This window comes from Equus asinus, chromosome 10, assembly GCF_041296235.1.
Source record: "Equus asinus isolate D_3611 breed Donkey chromosome 10, EquAss-T2T_v2, whole genome shotgun sequence".
NCBI classification, from domain to species: domain Eukaryota; kingdom Metazoa; phylum Chordata; class Mammalia; order Perissodactyla; family Equidae; genus Equus; species Equus asinus.
Window position 1 is genome coordinate 77,427,366 of NC_091799.1, and position 14,540 is coordinate 77,441,905.

Below are 14,540 nucleotides of genomic sequence, written 5' to 3' on the forward strand. Positions count from 1 at the left end.
TTACATTGGTATACAACTCACCCTCCTGTTCTTAAACCTCACTGAAGAAAAGATTGGAGATTTTATATAGATAGATAAATAGGTAGATAGATGATAGATAGATTTCCAATTATATATAATATATGATCTCAAATTATATATACAAAATCTCCAATTTATATGTAATTATGTATACATATATATACACATATAATTTCCAACAAAGCACTAGATTTCAAAATATGTAAAGAACTCCTACAAATCAATAAGGAAAAAAGACAACCTTATAGAAAAATGGTAAAAGACTTGAAGAGGCATATCACAAAGAAAGGGGAATGAAATGGCCAGTAAACATATGAAAAGAAGCTCAACCTCCTTGGTAATCAGGAAAATGCAAATTAAAACCACGATGAGGTAGTACATAGATGAGCAAAGCTAAAATGTGTCACAATGTCAAGTGATGGTCAGGATGTGCAGCAGAAGAAACATGCACGCACTGTAGGTGGGAAGATAAATTTGTATGACTTTGGAAAATAGTCTAACATCGTGTATGCTATGTATGCTATGATACAGCAGTCTGACCCAGCACTTAGCAAGGACATACCTTAGAAAAATGCATGACATGTGTTCCAGGCACATGAAAAAGAATGCTCATAGCAAGCTCATAATAGCCCCAATCTGGAAACAACACAAATCTTAACCAACCGTAGCACAGGTTGTCTTTATACTTGGAATACTAGACAGCAAAACAAATGGAGAGGCTACAGTTAACCAACAATGTGAGTCACAGTATTGAGTAAAAGAAGCCAGACAAAATGGCTATTTATAGTATGGCTCCCTTGATATAAAGTTCAAAAATAGGACAAATAAAACTATATTATTTGAGGATGCATATACTGGTAGTAAAACTATAAAGAAAATCAAATAAGTGAATGTCATAAAAGTTATGACAGGTAGAGTGATAAGATGTATGATGAGGAAAGAGCAGAAGAAAGGGGTTTTGAGGTGGGGTATGTTTTGTATTTCCGATCTGGGTGATAGTAGCATGGATGTTCTCTTTATAATCACTTGGTTAAACTCTAGTTTTAGATTTTCTGTTCTTTTCTGAACGTACATCCTATTTTACAATTTTAAAATTCAACATTTAAAAGAAAGAAATTTAAAATTAAAAAGACTAGCAAGTTGATGTGTGAAAATTAGAATCCATAAGGGGGAATCAAATCCTTGGTGATTGAATGGGAATGAAAGACATTTAGGAATCAAAGATCTGATGTGAGGGCCAGGCTCGTGGCCAAGTGATTAAGTTTGTGCTCTCTTCTTCAGTGGCCCAGCGTTTCACTGGTTTGGATCCAGGGCACAGAGATGGCACTGCTAATCAGGCCAAGCTGAGGTGGTGTCCCACATGGCACAACCAGAGGCACTTACAACTAGAATATACAACTATGTACTGGGGGGCTTTGGAGAGAAGAAGAAGGGGGAAAAAAAAAAAGGATTGGCAACAGATGTTAACTCAGGTGCCAATCTTTGGGGGAAAAAAAATCTGATGTAGGAAAATTCCAAAATTAGGAAACTTACTACTAAGATTAGGAGCATAATTATTTCCCAGAACAAGGCAAACTCAGCCAAAATTGGTCGTCATATTTACTTCCACTGTTACTTTCCTTGGGAAGGAATTCAGAGATCTAAACTGGCTCTACATGTAAAACTATATTGAGAGTAACTAGTCATCTTGGTTAACATGGTTAACCAAGTTGTAAATATTAACATAATAGGTAACTTCTCTGAAAATGTCTATAAAGCCAGGAATAATGCCAGAGAAGCAGTGGAATGCGTCTTTGAAAAGTGAGGGACTCACGCTTCTCAATCTCTACATGTGACTCACTCATCTGACTACTTACGTACAACCCTCGTTCATTCTTTCTTATTTTCTTGTTTTTATCAGCAATCTATTAGGTTGCAGAGTTTACCTAATCCCTCTGCGTGTGTATTTCATCTGATCTGGCTCCACAGAAGACGGAAATGGACAGGACTTAGACATATGTGGGACTTTGGTTTCTTTCAATCAGAATGCAGTATCCTCAGCCTTAGCTACTTGAGTGTAAACAGTTCTAGTTTTTGGCAGGCTCCCTAGAAATCTCAGCAGTTGTAGGACTTCTTGTACTTCTCCAATTATTTTTTTGTTCATTTTCTGCCAATCTTTACAACATCTACAACCATAGGGCAGATGTTTATTTTCTTCTTACAAGGATCGCCCATTAAATTTAAAAATGTGGACTACTTGAAAAAATGAGTCCAGAGATCATTCCTTACCCAAAATCCTCAAGTGAGAATGGATTCATGTTTTTGTGCAGACTGCTGGCCACCCAGCATATGAAGGTGATGATTTTGTCGTGTGGCCCACTGGAAAGCGACACCCTGTGTGCACAAAAATATCTTTTCTTTAGTAAAAATACAGGGGAGAGCTGAAAGAGAGGACAAACAGCAACTAAAACCTTGCTTCAGATGTTTGCAGTTTAGGATGTTTATGTTTCCTAATAATTCATCCCAAAGTTATAGGAATACTTTTTTCTAATCCTAAATTTAGACTTATAACTACATGTTTTTCATTATCCGATTTAAACACTTTCATTCCACTTTCTCAGTTGTATCCTGAAGTTCAACTTTTGACTTTTCACAATCAAATACTCCTTTGCTCAAACTTAATACATGACATTCTCGTGGATATTTTCCATACTTGAGGACGGACCATCAGAAAATTTTATTTTGCTTTGGTCGTACAAAGAGGAGGAAATGCACAGGGATCATTTCCCTTAACATGGAATTCACCCTGAGACCTGAAATCACCCACTGTTGAAGTGACAAGGATTCCAAAGCTTTGCTCTCTACTCTCCTCCCCTTCAGCCTGTTTCTGAAGTTGGGTTAGAATGTCTGATGCCAAGCGGGCAAGATGTGGGCAGAGAGGAGGGAGGCAGGGAGGAGGCCGGTAGAGGGAGACCTTCTGCTCTCTTCTTTCTCCCACTCCTCATGCTGTAACTTTGGAGTAGGGCACTGTTGCTATAACCTGACACTTAAAGCCAGTCCCTTTCTTCTAGAAATCAACAAAGCTGGCCCTTATCAGACTTATTTCCTGCTTGTAGGACACCTGAGTATATGGCAGGCAGAAAAATGTCTATATTTCATCCAATTATTTACTCCTTTAAAATATAGAAGACAAGAGATCAAAGTGTCTTTTCTAATGCCTCTGCCAGTTTTATGCTCATCCAGATTCTGTCCACGTTTGGTTGAATAATTACAGGGCAAAGTTATTCTTTCACTGTGGCAATGACAGAAAGGTAAATTGTTAACAAAAGACTGGGTAAGTCCATAACTGCTGACCTTCTCAGATATCTGTGATGTGACTTGGGGCCACTATGTAACCAAGAGCCTAGTGTGATAGCTACAAATGGGCCTGGAGTACCATCAATCCATCCAGTCTTCCATCCCGTCTTCTCTTAAGTCACTGAAGTTCCTTTCAGGCCTCCATCTCCTGTTGCTGCTACCCATCCCCCACGAAGCATTTGCTCTCTGAACACAGGTCAGTTGACTATGGCAACCGTTGCTTATTATGCATGTTTTAGTTGTGTTTTCTGTTGTAGATTTCACATGTTAGTCTAAAGAGTTAAGTTTCTTCAGAAAAATCTCTCTTCTAGTCCACTAAAACTCAGGAATCCCCAGCGCAATAATAGGAAAGTTCATACAGACAGCATTTCATGATTAGCTCACTTGTGTTGGACAGGACTAAAGGAAAATTTCCTCCTGCATGTGCAGAATGGAGCTCTGGTTCTCTAGCAGCCAGTTTCTGCACTGACGAATTGTGGTGTGCTAAAACGAAAGGAATGGTAAGAAATATATTCTGGAAGATAGAAGGAAAGCAAAGCAAGGAGAGAGAGGTCAAGAAGAAAAAGACAGACACCTTTATTTCAAGGTGTCACAAGACAGAGCCTCAGTAAAAGTCTAATCTGTAAACCTTGCCAAGGACAGACAGAAGTTAGGTCTGGTGGACGGTGATGCATTTCTTCAAAAGGATGCAATCTAGGCTTCTGAAGTGATGCTCTCAATTCATGGCATTTCACAAGACCGTTGAAAATGCTTAGTAATTGTTTGCAGCTGCTGCTCAGCCATTTCCTTTACATTCCATGCCCCTGGAGACAGAAAGAAAAAATTCTTTATGCCAGTTTTTGAGGATCATAGCGTTAGCTGTAAATTCACTCCACTGTAGTCTATAAAATATAGTTTTTATTTCCTTGTTTCTACTTTGTGCCAAATCATAAAATTTTTAAAAATAAAATAAAATGAAAGGAAGAAACAAATAAAAACAACAGAAAGTCTCCTTTAAGGAAATTGCCCCTCATACATAGTAAAAACTCAGTAATACAGATCTGGCTAGATTAGTGAAAAGTCTGGATTGTGAGCTATGGAGTTTCAATATTCAAGTTCTTATCATACATAGAAATATGTGTGCATGTTTGTATCGAGGTGTTTATTTTCTAGAGTGACAGAGATGGCCTAATGTGTGGAGCGTGCTGGAAGGAGCACTGGGACCATTGACAAACTATGAGGCCTCAGGCAAAGTTCCCTGAAATGAAAGGTTGAGACTAGGACAGGATTGGCAGATACATGGTATGTGCAAAGTCTCTCTCCATCCTGCTCTCATGGCCAGCTTTGCTCATGTGTCTCAGTAAACTTTCTATTAGCCCCAGAAGCACCCTCAGAATGTATATTTCTTAACACAGAGCTCCAATGAACATTCGTCAATTTGTCAGCCTCAGCACACACCATTAAGTCTGTTTATGGGACTAGACGAGTTCAAAGTTTCTTGGAGCACTGTAATTCCAGTACGCTGGTAGAGATTCTGAAGGAACCCACTTTAAAGAATGAAAGATGTAACCAGAGTGTGGTTTATAATTTACAATCCATTTCCAATTGCTTTGCATGCAATTAAAACATCAGCTAGTTTCATAAAATACAACAGTTCTCACCAGACTGAGAAGGGCTAGCAGTGAGAAGGCTGAGGCTGGGGGTTAAGGACCTGTGCATTGGAATCATCTAGGGAGATGTTTCAGAAATACCCAAACTGGGGCAGCCTGGTGGCATAGAGGTTAAGTTTTTGAGCTCCACTTTGGTGGCCTGGGTTCGTGGGTTTGGATCCCAGGTGTGGACCTATGCACTGCTTATCAAGTCATACTGTGGCAGGCCTCCCACATATTAAGTAGAGGAAGATGGACAGAGATGTTAGCTCAGGGCCAATCTTCCCCAGCGAAAAGAGGAGGATTGGTGGCAGATGTTAGCTCAGGGCTAATCTTCCTCAAAAAAAAAAAAATACCCAAACCTGGGACCCACCCTGGCCATTATCTTTGCTTAAGTCTGCAATGGAGCCAGGAAAGTATGCTTGCTTAAAAATCTAATTGGTAAGTTTTGATACATATTCTTGTCCAAGGATCTTTTTCTGAAGTCTTGTTTCTATGATTTATTTCTTTAGATAATTGATTATTTCCAGAAAAAGTAATGGTAGATGTCACCTCGGCCCCTGGTAAATTAAATTTACACATTTTAAATGAGTACAATGCAAATAAAATAATTTTACCATTGATTGAATTTGCAGCTTTATTTCTGGAACCAAGACATTGCATTTCTCGGATAACCACATAATGGTGTCCACTCAACCCTTCCAGTTTCTCAGGCCAAAAACCCTCCAGTCATTCTCAGCTCTTTTCTTTCTCTCGCAAACCTCATCCAGTGAGTTCAGCCAAGTCTGTCGGCTCTTGCTTCAGCAGTGACGGCTTCTCACCACCTCCTCTGCTAAAGCTGCGCCGATGATCCCAATAGCGTCCTAGCTGGTTTCCTGCGTCAAGCCTTCATCCCCATCATTTACTCTCCACACAGCACAGAGTGATCCCAATTAAACTTAAGTTGGATCATGCCATTCCTCTGTTTAGAAACTTCCAGGTACTCTTGCAAGTGAGTCCCAATCAAAGCCAAAGTCATCAGAATGATCTGCAAGATCCTACAATTCCTGATAGCCCCCCACCTTGCTCCTCCATTTGCATGTATCCTCCTGCCTAGAATCTTTGCACATGCTGTTCCCTCTGCCTGGAAAGCAAATCCCCCAGCTCCCCACATGGCTCTCTCCCTCGCCTCCTTCAAATCTTGACTTGAATGTCACCTTATCAGCGAACACCTTGCTAATCACACTCTCATTAAAATTGTAACCGTACTCCCCATCTTTCTTTCCAGCTTTAATTTGCTCTGTAGTATATATCACCATATAATATAATATGTAGTTTAATTTTTTATTTTGTCAGCTCCACCAGGGCAGGGATTTTGGTCTACTTTGCTTGCTTCTCTATCCCCAACATCTAGAACAGTGCCTAGCACACAGCAGATGCTCAACAGATATTTGCTCAATAGAAAGAAGTGAATGAATCAGCCCACAGACAGTATGATTCAGTGATTGGAGGAAGCAGCATTAGTAAGCCATGAACAATTGGGCCAAGGTATTCTGGGAACTTACTCCCTAAACTTCCATATTCAGTCTCCTTCTCCATAAAATTGGCTAATCATTCTTCGCTTTCACCAGGTCACAAGGTTGCAATTAGAACAAATAGGGATTTAGTTTAACACTCTGGATGAAATGTTCTGTCTTATCTAAAGACTCAGGAAACAATTATGCAATTGGCTATTTATGTCATTTGCCTCTCCTTCTCTTTCCCTACACTATTTCACTTAGCAATTTCGTAAAACATCAATAGCCAAAAAAGGAATAAGAGTAAATTTCACGTAAGTCCATTCTGTTACTTACTCATTTCTTTGTAACTAAGGAGAAGAAAGTTCAAGATATTAACTTAAAACAGACATGGAGATTGTCTGCTCAATATACTCTCTGCTCTCTTTAGGTAGAGCCATTATATTTTACAAGTAAACTATATTGGAATTCAAAAATAATTTTGAGGAGTTTCTGGATATGAAAGACAGTCAAGAATAAGTAGTATGACACAAAAATATTTGAATTAACTAATAATAATGGCTAATATTTATAACCACTTTCTAGATATCAGCCATTATGTTGCAGTTTTGCATGCATAATCTTATTTTATCCTCACTTAAACTTTAAGAAGGAGGAACCTATAAAGCAAATTGAGGCTTCAAAGCATAAAACATCTTACCAAAGTTCACATAGCCGAGGAGGTGGCAGAGCTGTGATTCAAATTTCAGTCCAACCAAATTCAAAAACAGCATTTGTAACAGCTTCACTTTTCTAAGACAGCGGTTTTCTGGGGGTGGTAAGATAAAATATTTCAAATTAGCATAGTTCTAGAAAAATTGGGTCATAAGCTTAGAGGGTTTCCCATTACCCTGAATTTCTAAGTGTTGACTGTAAAAATAAAAGTTGTTATCATAACAAGTTAGAAGGAGAAAAACTGCTGATAGTACCACAGGGTGCCTGTCCCCCAGGAAGCACCAAGTACTTTCATCACACATACCAACAGAAAGGCGTTCATGGCATAAAATAAAATGCGATTTGGCATTTGTCCAGTTAACTGGATCAATGAGAGATACAAACTGGATGACTCAGCTCTCAGAGTCATCTTTTTTTTCCAGTTGGAATTTCAACTTATCTCTCTCCAGAGATCAATGAACTGAAGTTGGGACCACAATGTTACCTCCTGACTTCCTGTCTGGACCCTAATTTATTTCCAAGTGAAGGCATTTTGTCAAATTAGCACATCAAGAGGTGTCTTTAGTAAGTTTGTCAGTTGAAATTGAGTGCCTCTTCCTCTGCCTATTTTGGAAACGGAAGGAGGTGGCAGACCTTGCTGAAGTGAAAGAAGACACGTAAGGCAGACATATGTGAGTGGGGTGTGTGTGGGGGGGGGTGGGGTGTGTATGTGTAGCGTTTCCCTGGCAACTCATGGTATGTCAATACTGGGTGTGTGTAATGGGGGGAGGTGTTAAATGGGGGATCCTAGTTCCTCCCATCCTGTTATTTCCCAACAAAGTCTCAGGAATTCTTACGGTCTTTAAAAACATTCTCTACTAAAACACACACCACAAAAGCAATCATTATTACCTTCATTAAGTCTAAAGCCTTTGTTTTCTTTCTCTTTATAGATCGTTTGTGTGACCATTTTTCTGGATATTGTGAAACTATTGTTGCTATAAGATGTTGGGAAGGACTTTCTATTTAATATATTTTTCTATTTAGAACTTATTGATTATTTATTCATATCCCAGTAAATCTCTCAAGTCAAAAGATAGAAAACAGAGACTGTGAATCAGGATAATTTCATGAGTGGAAGATGAGGAATCTTGGTGAAGCCAAGAGAAGGTCCATGGAAAATCAGGGAAGTGTCGGGAAAGAAATGAGTGGTGATGACAAATGGCTCATGTGCCACTTGATACTGGCTCATGTGCCATCTTTGGATTATGAGGTGAACAACATGACTTCTGCCACAAAGGGGACTGTCTAACTGTAATGTATACCCAAAGGCTTTGATTCCGAATGAAAACTTTTACCTCTTTTAATGTGTAAACGATCATGCTAAACATTAGCCAAGAAAAATCAAGTACACAGAAAGAGCCCATCTTTAAAAAGTACTTGACACTTGACGCTAGAGAAACAAATAATCTTGAATTAACTGAGATGAGAACATATGATATCTTTATAATAAAGAAAACACAGACTCCATTTAGGGAAAAGCAAATATTCTAATCAACACTATTCAAAAAAATGATCAGCTTAGAAAAAACTTTTCTTTATCTGCAGGAACTGTCTTTATAACTAAGGCTAAAAGTATCCAGTGGGCAGATCTTCAGTTCCAAATGTCCTTTCTGAATCCTGCTTGAGAGCCTGAAATGAGTCAGGTGTAAGCATTTCCATGGAGAGTTAGGTCAAAGAAGAGGCCAGAGACTTGCCCACTAATGAGGGCTTACAGACACAACCAGCCATTCCATAATGATTAAGGACACAGCCTCTGGTTCCAGACCACCCAGGTTCAAAACCAATTTCTACTAGTTGTGCTATCCTCAGAGAAATTATTTAATTATTTAACATCTAAACTAAACCTCAGTTTTCTGACAACTGCAGATAAAAGTGAAACTTTCTTCATGGGGTTCTCAAGCAGATCAAAAAAGTTAACATATCGAGCCAGGCCTGATGGCTTAGTGGTCAAAGTTCCATGTGCTCTGCTTTGGTGGCCTGGGTTCAGTTCCGGGGCACAGAACCACACCGTTTGTCTGTCAGTAGCCATGCAGTGGTGGCAGCTCACATAGAACTAGACGGACTTACATCTAAATATACAACTATGTACTGGGGCTTTGGGGAGGAAAAAAAAGAGAGAGAAGATTGGCAAAAGATGTTAGCTCAGGGCGAGTCTTTCCCAGCAAAAAGAAAAAAGTTAACATATAAAAAGCACTTGAAACAGTGCCTTGCACAAACTAAATGCCATATGGTATTGGCTGTTGTTACTTTTATTATTATGGGCAAACAGAGAAACAAAATGGAAGCTGGAGATATCATTACTGGATGTGAGTCACTCAAATGTTGTGAAGTGTTATAAGCCAAGATGACAAATCAGAGAGTGGTGCATGGGAAAAGATACATGATTAATAAATATATGTTGAATGAATATACTAATAAATGAGAGTCCCAATTGTAGGCCAAGAAGCTCTAAAGCAGAGCTAACTAAGATGGCCAAGATTTGGTTTTACTGTCACTTGTGCACCCCTGGAGTGAAGCAAGATAGCTTAAAGGGATAGTACTGGACCTCTTCCCCCCAAAAAAGCAAATATAAATTAATGACCTAGTCACCACCTATATGAAGACTAGTACTTTGATTTAGGTGATTTTTTTCCTTCTACTCCAGCCTCAGTAATTTGTTGCATTTAAGAAGTCTCGATAGCAATGTGAAATGACATTGCAATTCACTGGATAATTTTGGTACAATAACAAATAAGGAAATGTGACTAATCTGTCTCCATCTTATCTTTTTCCTGTAGTAATAAACCAGCTATTTTGGGATGGTTGAATATCGTCTTCCCTTCTCATACCCTCCCTTTCCTGAAACACTTTTGGAGGTTTTGTTGGTCAAAAAAAGTCTCATTCACAACATGCGTTCTACAAGCTTCTGAGAACAAGAATTCCCTCATATACTCTAAAATAGCTGTATCCTAGAACTCTTAACAAAAAGGCCTTACTGCGTGATGGATAATAGTTCCCATCTAGTCAATACCATGGCCCAGATGACTTAAGTAAAGAGAATGACGTAACCGCATAGGGACAATCCAGAATGTTCATTGTACTTTGTTGTGTCTTGGTCCTGTGGTGTAGGCAGAGGTTACACTCTTCAGGTCATCAACATGAATTCTGATGAGTTAAATAGAATGATGGGAAAGTGGGTAGTACCCAGGATCTCGAGGACTCATATGCAATACAGAGACACAAATACTTTAATTGCAGATTCAATTTAAATGCAGATTTAATTGGGATGTGGTGTCTGGATAGTCTACAGGGCAGCATAGAGGATTTCAGTCAAATGAGTCAGGAATCAAAGCCTGCCCTGGAGCAGCAGGATGGCTCCAGGCAAGAACTGTACTGTAGCTTCCAGAAATCTTATGCTGCCTGGGACAACAGAGGCACCCCTGCTCAGTCTTCTTACTCCTGGCCAGCCTTTTGGGTTTGGAGATCTTCCATCATTCTGCAGAGATCTCCTCCCTGTCTCTATCTTTTGGCAGGTGTACTCTCTTAAAAAAAAAAAAAAAACAGGATTTACAACAGAAATTCCAACATTTGGGGGAATAGGGCTTGTATGTCAGACTCCCATTTCTGCTTCTACTGCAGCCAAGAAATACCCTGAGGAAGGTCAACAGTCACGAAGACAAAATTAATTTTAATGTTAAAAGATAAATGCAAGCTTTATAATAGTTTGAGATTTTTGATCAAGAATAGAAATAATGATATATGAAATTTTTTAAAATTGGATGTCACTATTTCAAAAGTCAAATGAATGCAAGTCAGAATGGAAAATTTGAGGTATGATTTGCCTTAAGTCAGTGGTTCACTATCCTGGCTACACATTAGGACTGACTGGAGGGCCTTTTAAGGAATTTACACTTCAGGTAAGTTAGATCAGAATGTCTGGGAGAGGAACCCTCAACACTGGCATTGTTGAAAGTTCCCTAAGTGATTCAATATGCAGTCAGATTGGAAAACCACTGGCAGAAATTATCCTGATTGGTTGTTTCCCTTGACCAGAGTTTCCCAAATGTGGCTGTTTAACTGCTGTTGAAAACGGATTCCTAAATACAGAGGGATTGAATCAGAGTGTTTGGTGGGGAGTGGGGAAGTAGGGGGTTGTTGGTGGTGACATGGGGATAAAGAGTAGAAATCTATTTTAAGAGTACCTTATGGGAAATCACTTCATTTGGCCGTGCAGACTCCTAGGAATAGTTCTGGTACTTTGTGTTTTGGTTTGCTAAAACGGGTAATCTACTCAGTCATACCACTTGGTTCAGACTGTTTTCATTCTGATTGAGAATATTACTTTGACTTTGCTTGATGAGAAACAATTCAAGTTTATTTTCAAGATGCCTTAACTCTGTCAAATTTGCAAGATAAAGCAACCGCTTGGATAAATCTGAGTGTTGGGATTTTTGGAAATTCTCGCTGGTATGCTCTGTGAATGCTCATGCCATGCGTTACTGAGAACCAGGAAGAATACAAAGATATCAGATTGTTAAAAAGTGAGCTCCATTATAGATGGAATTCTCAAGCCCTACCGTAATTTATCATCCCACCTTTCTAGTCTCTCCCCGTGGACTACCTCTGAAGGTTTCCCATTAGTAAGCATTAAAAAACTCTCCCCTCTCCCAAAGGACCTCCAAGGCTAGGATGTCATTCCTGACACCACTTCTGGAGCAGCAAATTGACTTCCTTATTTCCAAATGTGTCTATTTCCATTGGCCAGCAATATTTTATTCTTTGTGGTTTTGCAGGCCTCTCAGTTCACTCTTCCTTTATGATGGAAAAAGCAGACAGGCCTCCCCCCTCTTCATTTTTCTCCAGTCCTTCTGAGATCAAGTACACTTCCTTTTCAGTAAGGAGACTTATCCACTGGCAGAAAAGTCCACTTCCCACTCACCACTGACTTCTTCTTCCTGGAGCTAATAATTGTAAACTCTAGGATTTGGGTGCTGACCCATGCTGCCTCATTTTGTTCTGAGGCTCTCCCAGAAAGGAATTATAGCTATGAGTCAACCTGCCACTGCTGAAAGTAGAAACCCTGCAAGGGCAAGGGCAGGGCAGAGAGTAGGTGTTTTATAAACACACTTCAATGCATGCCTTTGACTTGACCTCAGTCTTATCAAATGGTAACAACAGACCTTTATGGCAGACAGTTCTTAGGCCAAAAATTCAAGAAAGACTTGCTTCTTAACCTAGTAGAATAGCAATTTTATTTATCCCAGAAAAAGTATCCATCTTTTCTAGTTCTGAATATCCAAACTTTCTATAGAAGATTAGGCCCAAATTGCTGATGAAGGCTGCCTACATTGACCAAAAGCACTTGAAAATAGCTCAACTTTATCCTTCAGTCAACCACTTAGCATAACCATAGTCAATGTAGTTTCTTCACATAAAAAAGAAATGTTGCAAGTGGAACATCTCAGGGAAAATGAAGATCAGAGTGAATAAGTTCAAAAGGAAGAAGACATTGCACACCGACAATCTTCCAGGAATTTAGTTGACACTCATAGAGACCAGATATACAAAAATGAGAAAGTGGCTGAGGGAAGCATTGCATCTTAAAAGCATACATTTTACAGTGCATCCATCATAGAGCTAAGCAAAAAAAAAATTAATTTTTTTTTATTTCCTTAAAAATATTATAGCCTTTGTAGGAAGATAACAGATAGCATGAAAGGTGAAATAAAGGTACAGTGTAGTGCTTGTTTAGATTCTAAGAAATTGGAGGAAAGAGCAAATGTTGTAATGTCCAGGGACTCTTTGATAGGGCATTGTTTTGAACCAAGTGGGATTCAGCTGGACCTCCAGGACTAGGTAAGATTTCAAAGTAGGGAATTAATTGTACATGAAAAATAAATTAAGTGATAACTATCATCAGAATTTCACACTCGTTTGAACTAAAGAATAATAAAGAAGTTGTTTATTCATATGTAGCTATTTTGAATTACTTTATCTCCATACGGCACTTATAGGCCACATCTGGAAGCTCTCTCAGATTCCGCACAGATCTGAGTCTTGGATTCCATTGACACCACTGTTGATCGCAAAGATCAAGCTTAGCTCTAGACAAGACCTTCTGAGTCTGTGTATCAAGTCACTCAAGAAAACTGGTCTCATTACGTGATATCGACCATTATCACCCAGCCTGATCCCTACTTTTTCACCAAGCTGGATTCCAAACTGTGGGAAATTTAAATCTGCTGTCAGTGGAAAATGTTCTACCACTAATGGGCTTATTCAAAAAAGCATGCTGCAGGTTACAAAAGTAATTGCATAAAAAGGAATTCCAAAATGGTTTCAGGCTGTGGCATCACCACTGAAATAAATTCATCCCCTTAGGATAAGAACATGAAGGGAATACCCCTCACTATGGGATCAAAGATCTCTGACATAATTTTTAAAAATCCAAGTCCATTGTTCTTCAGTCATACCTCATGTAAATGATATGATTTCAAGGCTCTTTTGGGCCCCCCAATTTCCCATCTAATTTGCTGTTGAGGGAGATCAGACTGAATCACCCCTTATGGCTTATCTTGATGTGCCCACAGTGTAGAGACAGGAAGCAGCATGGTGGAAAGGGCCTAAGCCTCAGAGTCAGACTGTTTGAACTCAGAATGTACCACCTATTAGCTCTGTGGCCTTGGATAAGTCACTCAACTTGTCTGAGCTTCAGACACGCCATCTGAAAATAGGGATAATATATAATATACAATAAGTACATTATAATAGCCATATTATCTGGTAGATTGTCAATACACAGGAGTTATGGTTTTGGCATCTTCATTAATATTTACTTGTAGTATTATTTCTTGATGTGAGTCTGGACAAATCATTAACTCTTTCCAGGCTTCAACTACCCTGACTGTGCATGAGTGGGACCTTATGACGATCTTACTTCCTTCCAGTTCTAAGATTTTATGAAGGAAATCACATCTGTCACCAACATAAACCACAAACACAAGTTATGAATTTCTGCTGAGAAGTAGTTCTACTTCTGCATTCATGGAAATTTCACAACTCACTCAACGGAGACCAAGCGGTGGAGGCCGAGGGCTTGCTGGCTTCATGTTCTCCAAGACACACTCTCCGAAATGGGTTCTGAGTGAAGACCCAGTTGAGGGAAGGAAAGGAATATCATCCCTTGGAAACAGCATAACAGCCCTGATAGTCTCTATAGGACTTTACTCATTTATTCATACAATATTCATGTTATTTTTGTGAATTTCTCACACAGGATTATACGCGAATTAGGGATGATATAGTCAGGGAAAGGGAGACAGGC

At 39.2% G+C, this 14,540-nt stretch overlaps 1 protein-coding gene and 1 long non-coding RNA gene across 4 annotated transcripts in view; one reads left to right on the plus strand and one right to left on the minus strand.

Annotated features, from left to right (window-relative positions):
- The first annotated feature begins 3,342 nt into the window (after positions 1-3,342).
- Positions 3,343-14,540, plus strand: part of DAB2 (DAB adaptor protein 2) — a 99,995-nt gene continuing 88,797 nt past the window's right edge. The window contains exon 1 of one of the 2 annotated variants that reach the window (XM_014831215.3): positions 3,343-3,553. The gene's annotated coding sequence lies outside the window, so the exon portion shown is untranslated. The remainder of the gene's footprint in view (positions 3,554-14,540) is intronic. The other variant, XM_070519732.1, reaches the window with a different exon arrangement.
- Positions 3,552-14,540, minus strand: part of LOC139046429 (uncharacterized) — a 50,376-nt gene continuing 39,387 nt past the window's right edge. For both annotated transcript variants that reach the window (XR_011506495.1, XR_011506496.1), the window contains exons 3-4: positions 7,182-7,289; positions 3,552-4,160 (exon numbers count right to left, since the gene is read on the minus strand). This is a non-coding gene — a long non-coding RNA (uncharacterized lncRNA). The remainder of the gene's footprint in view (positions 4,161-7,181; positions 7,290-14,540) is intronic.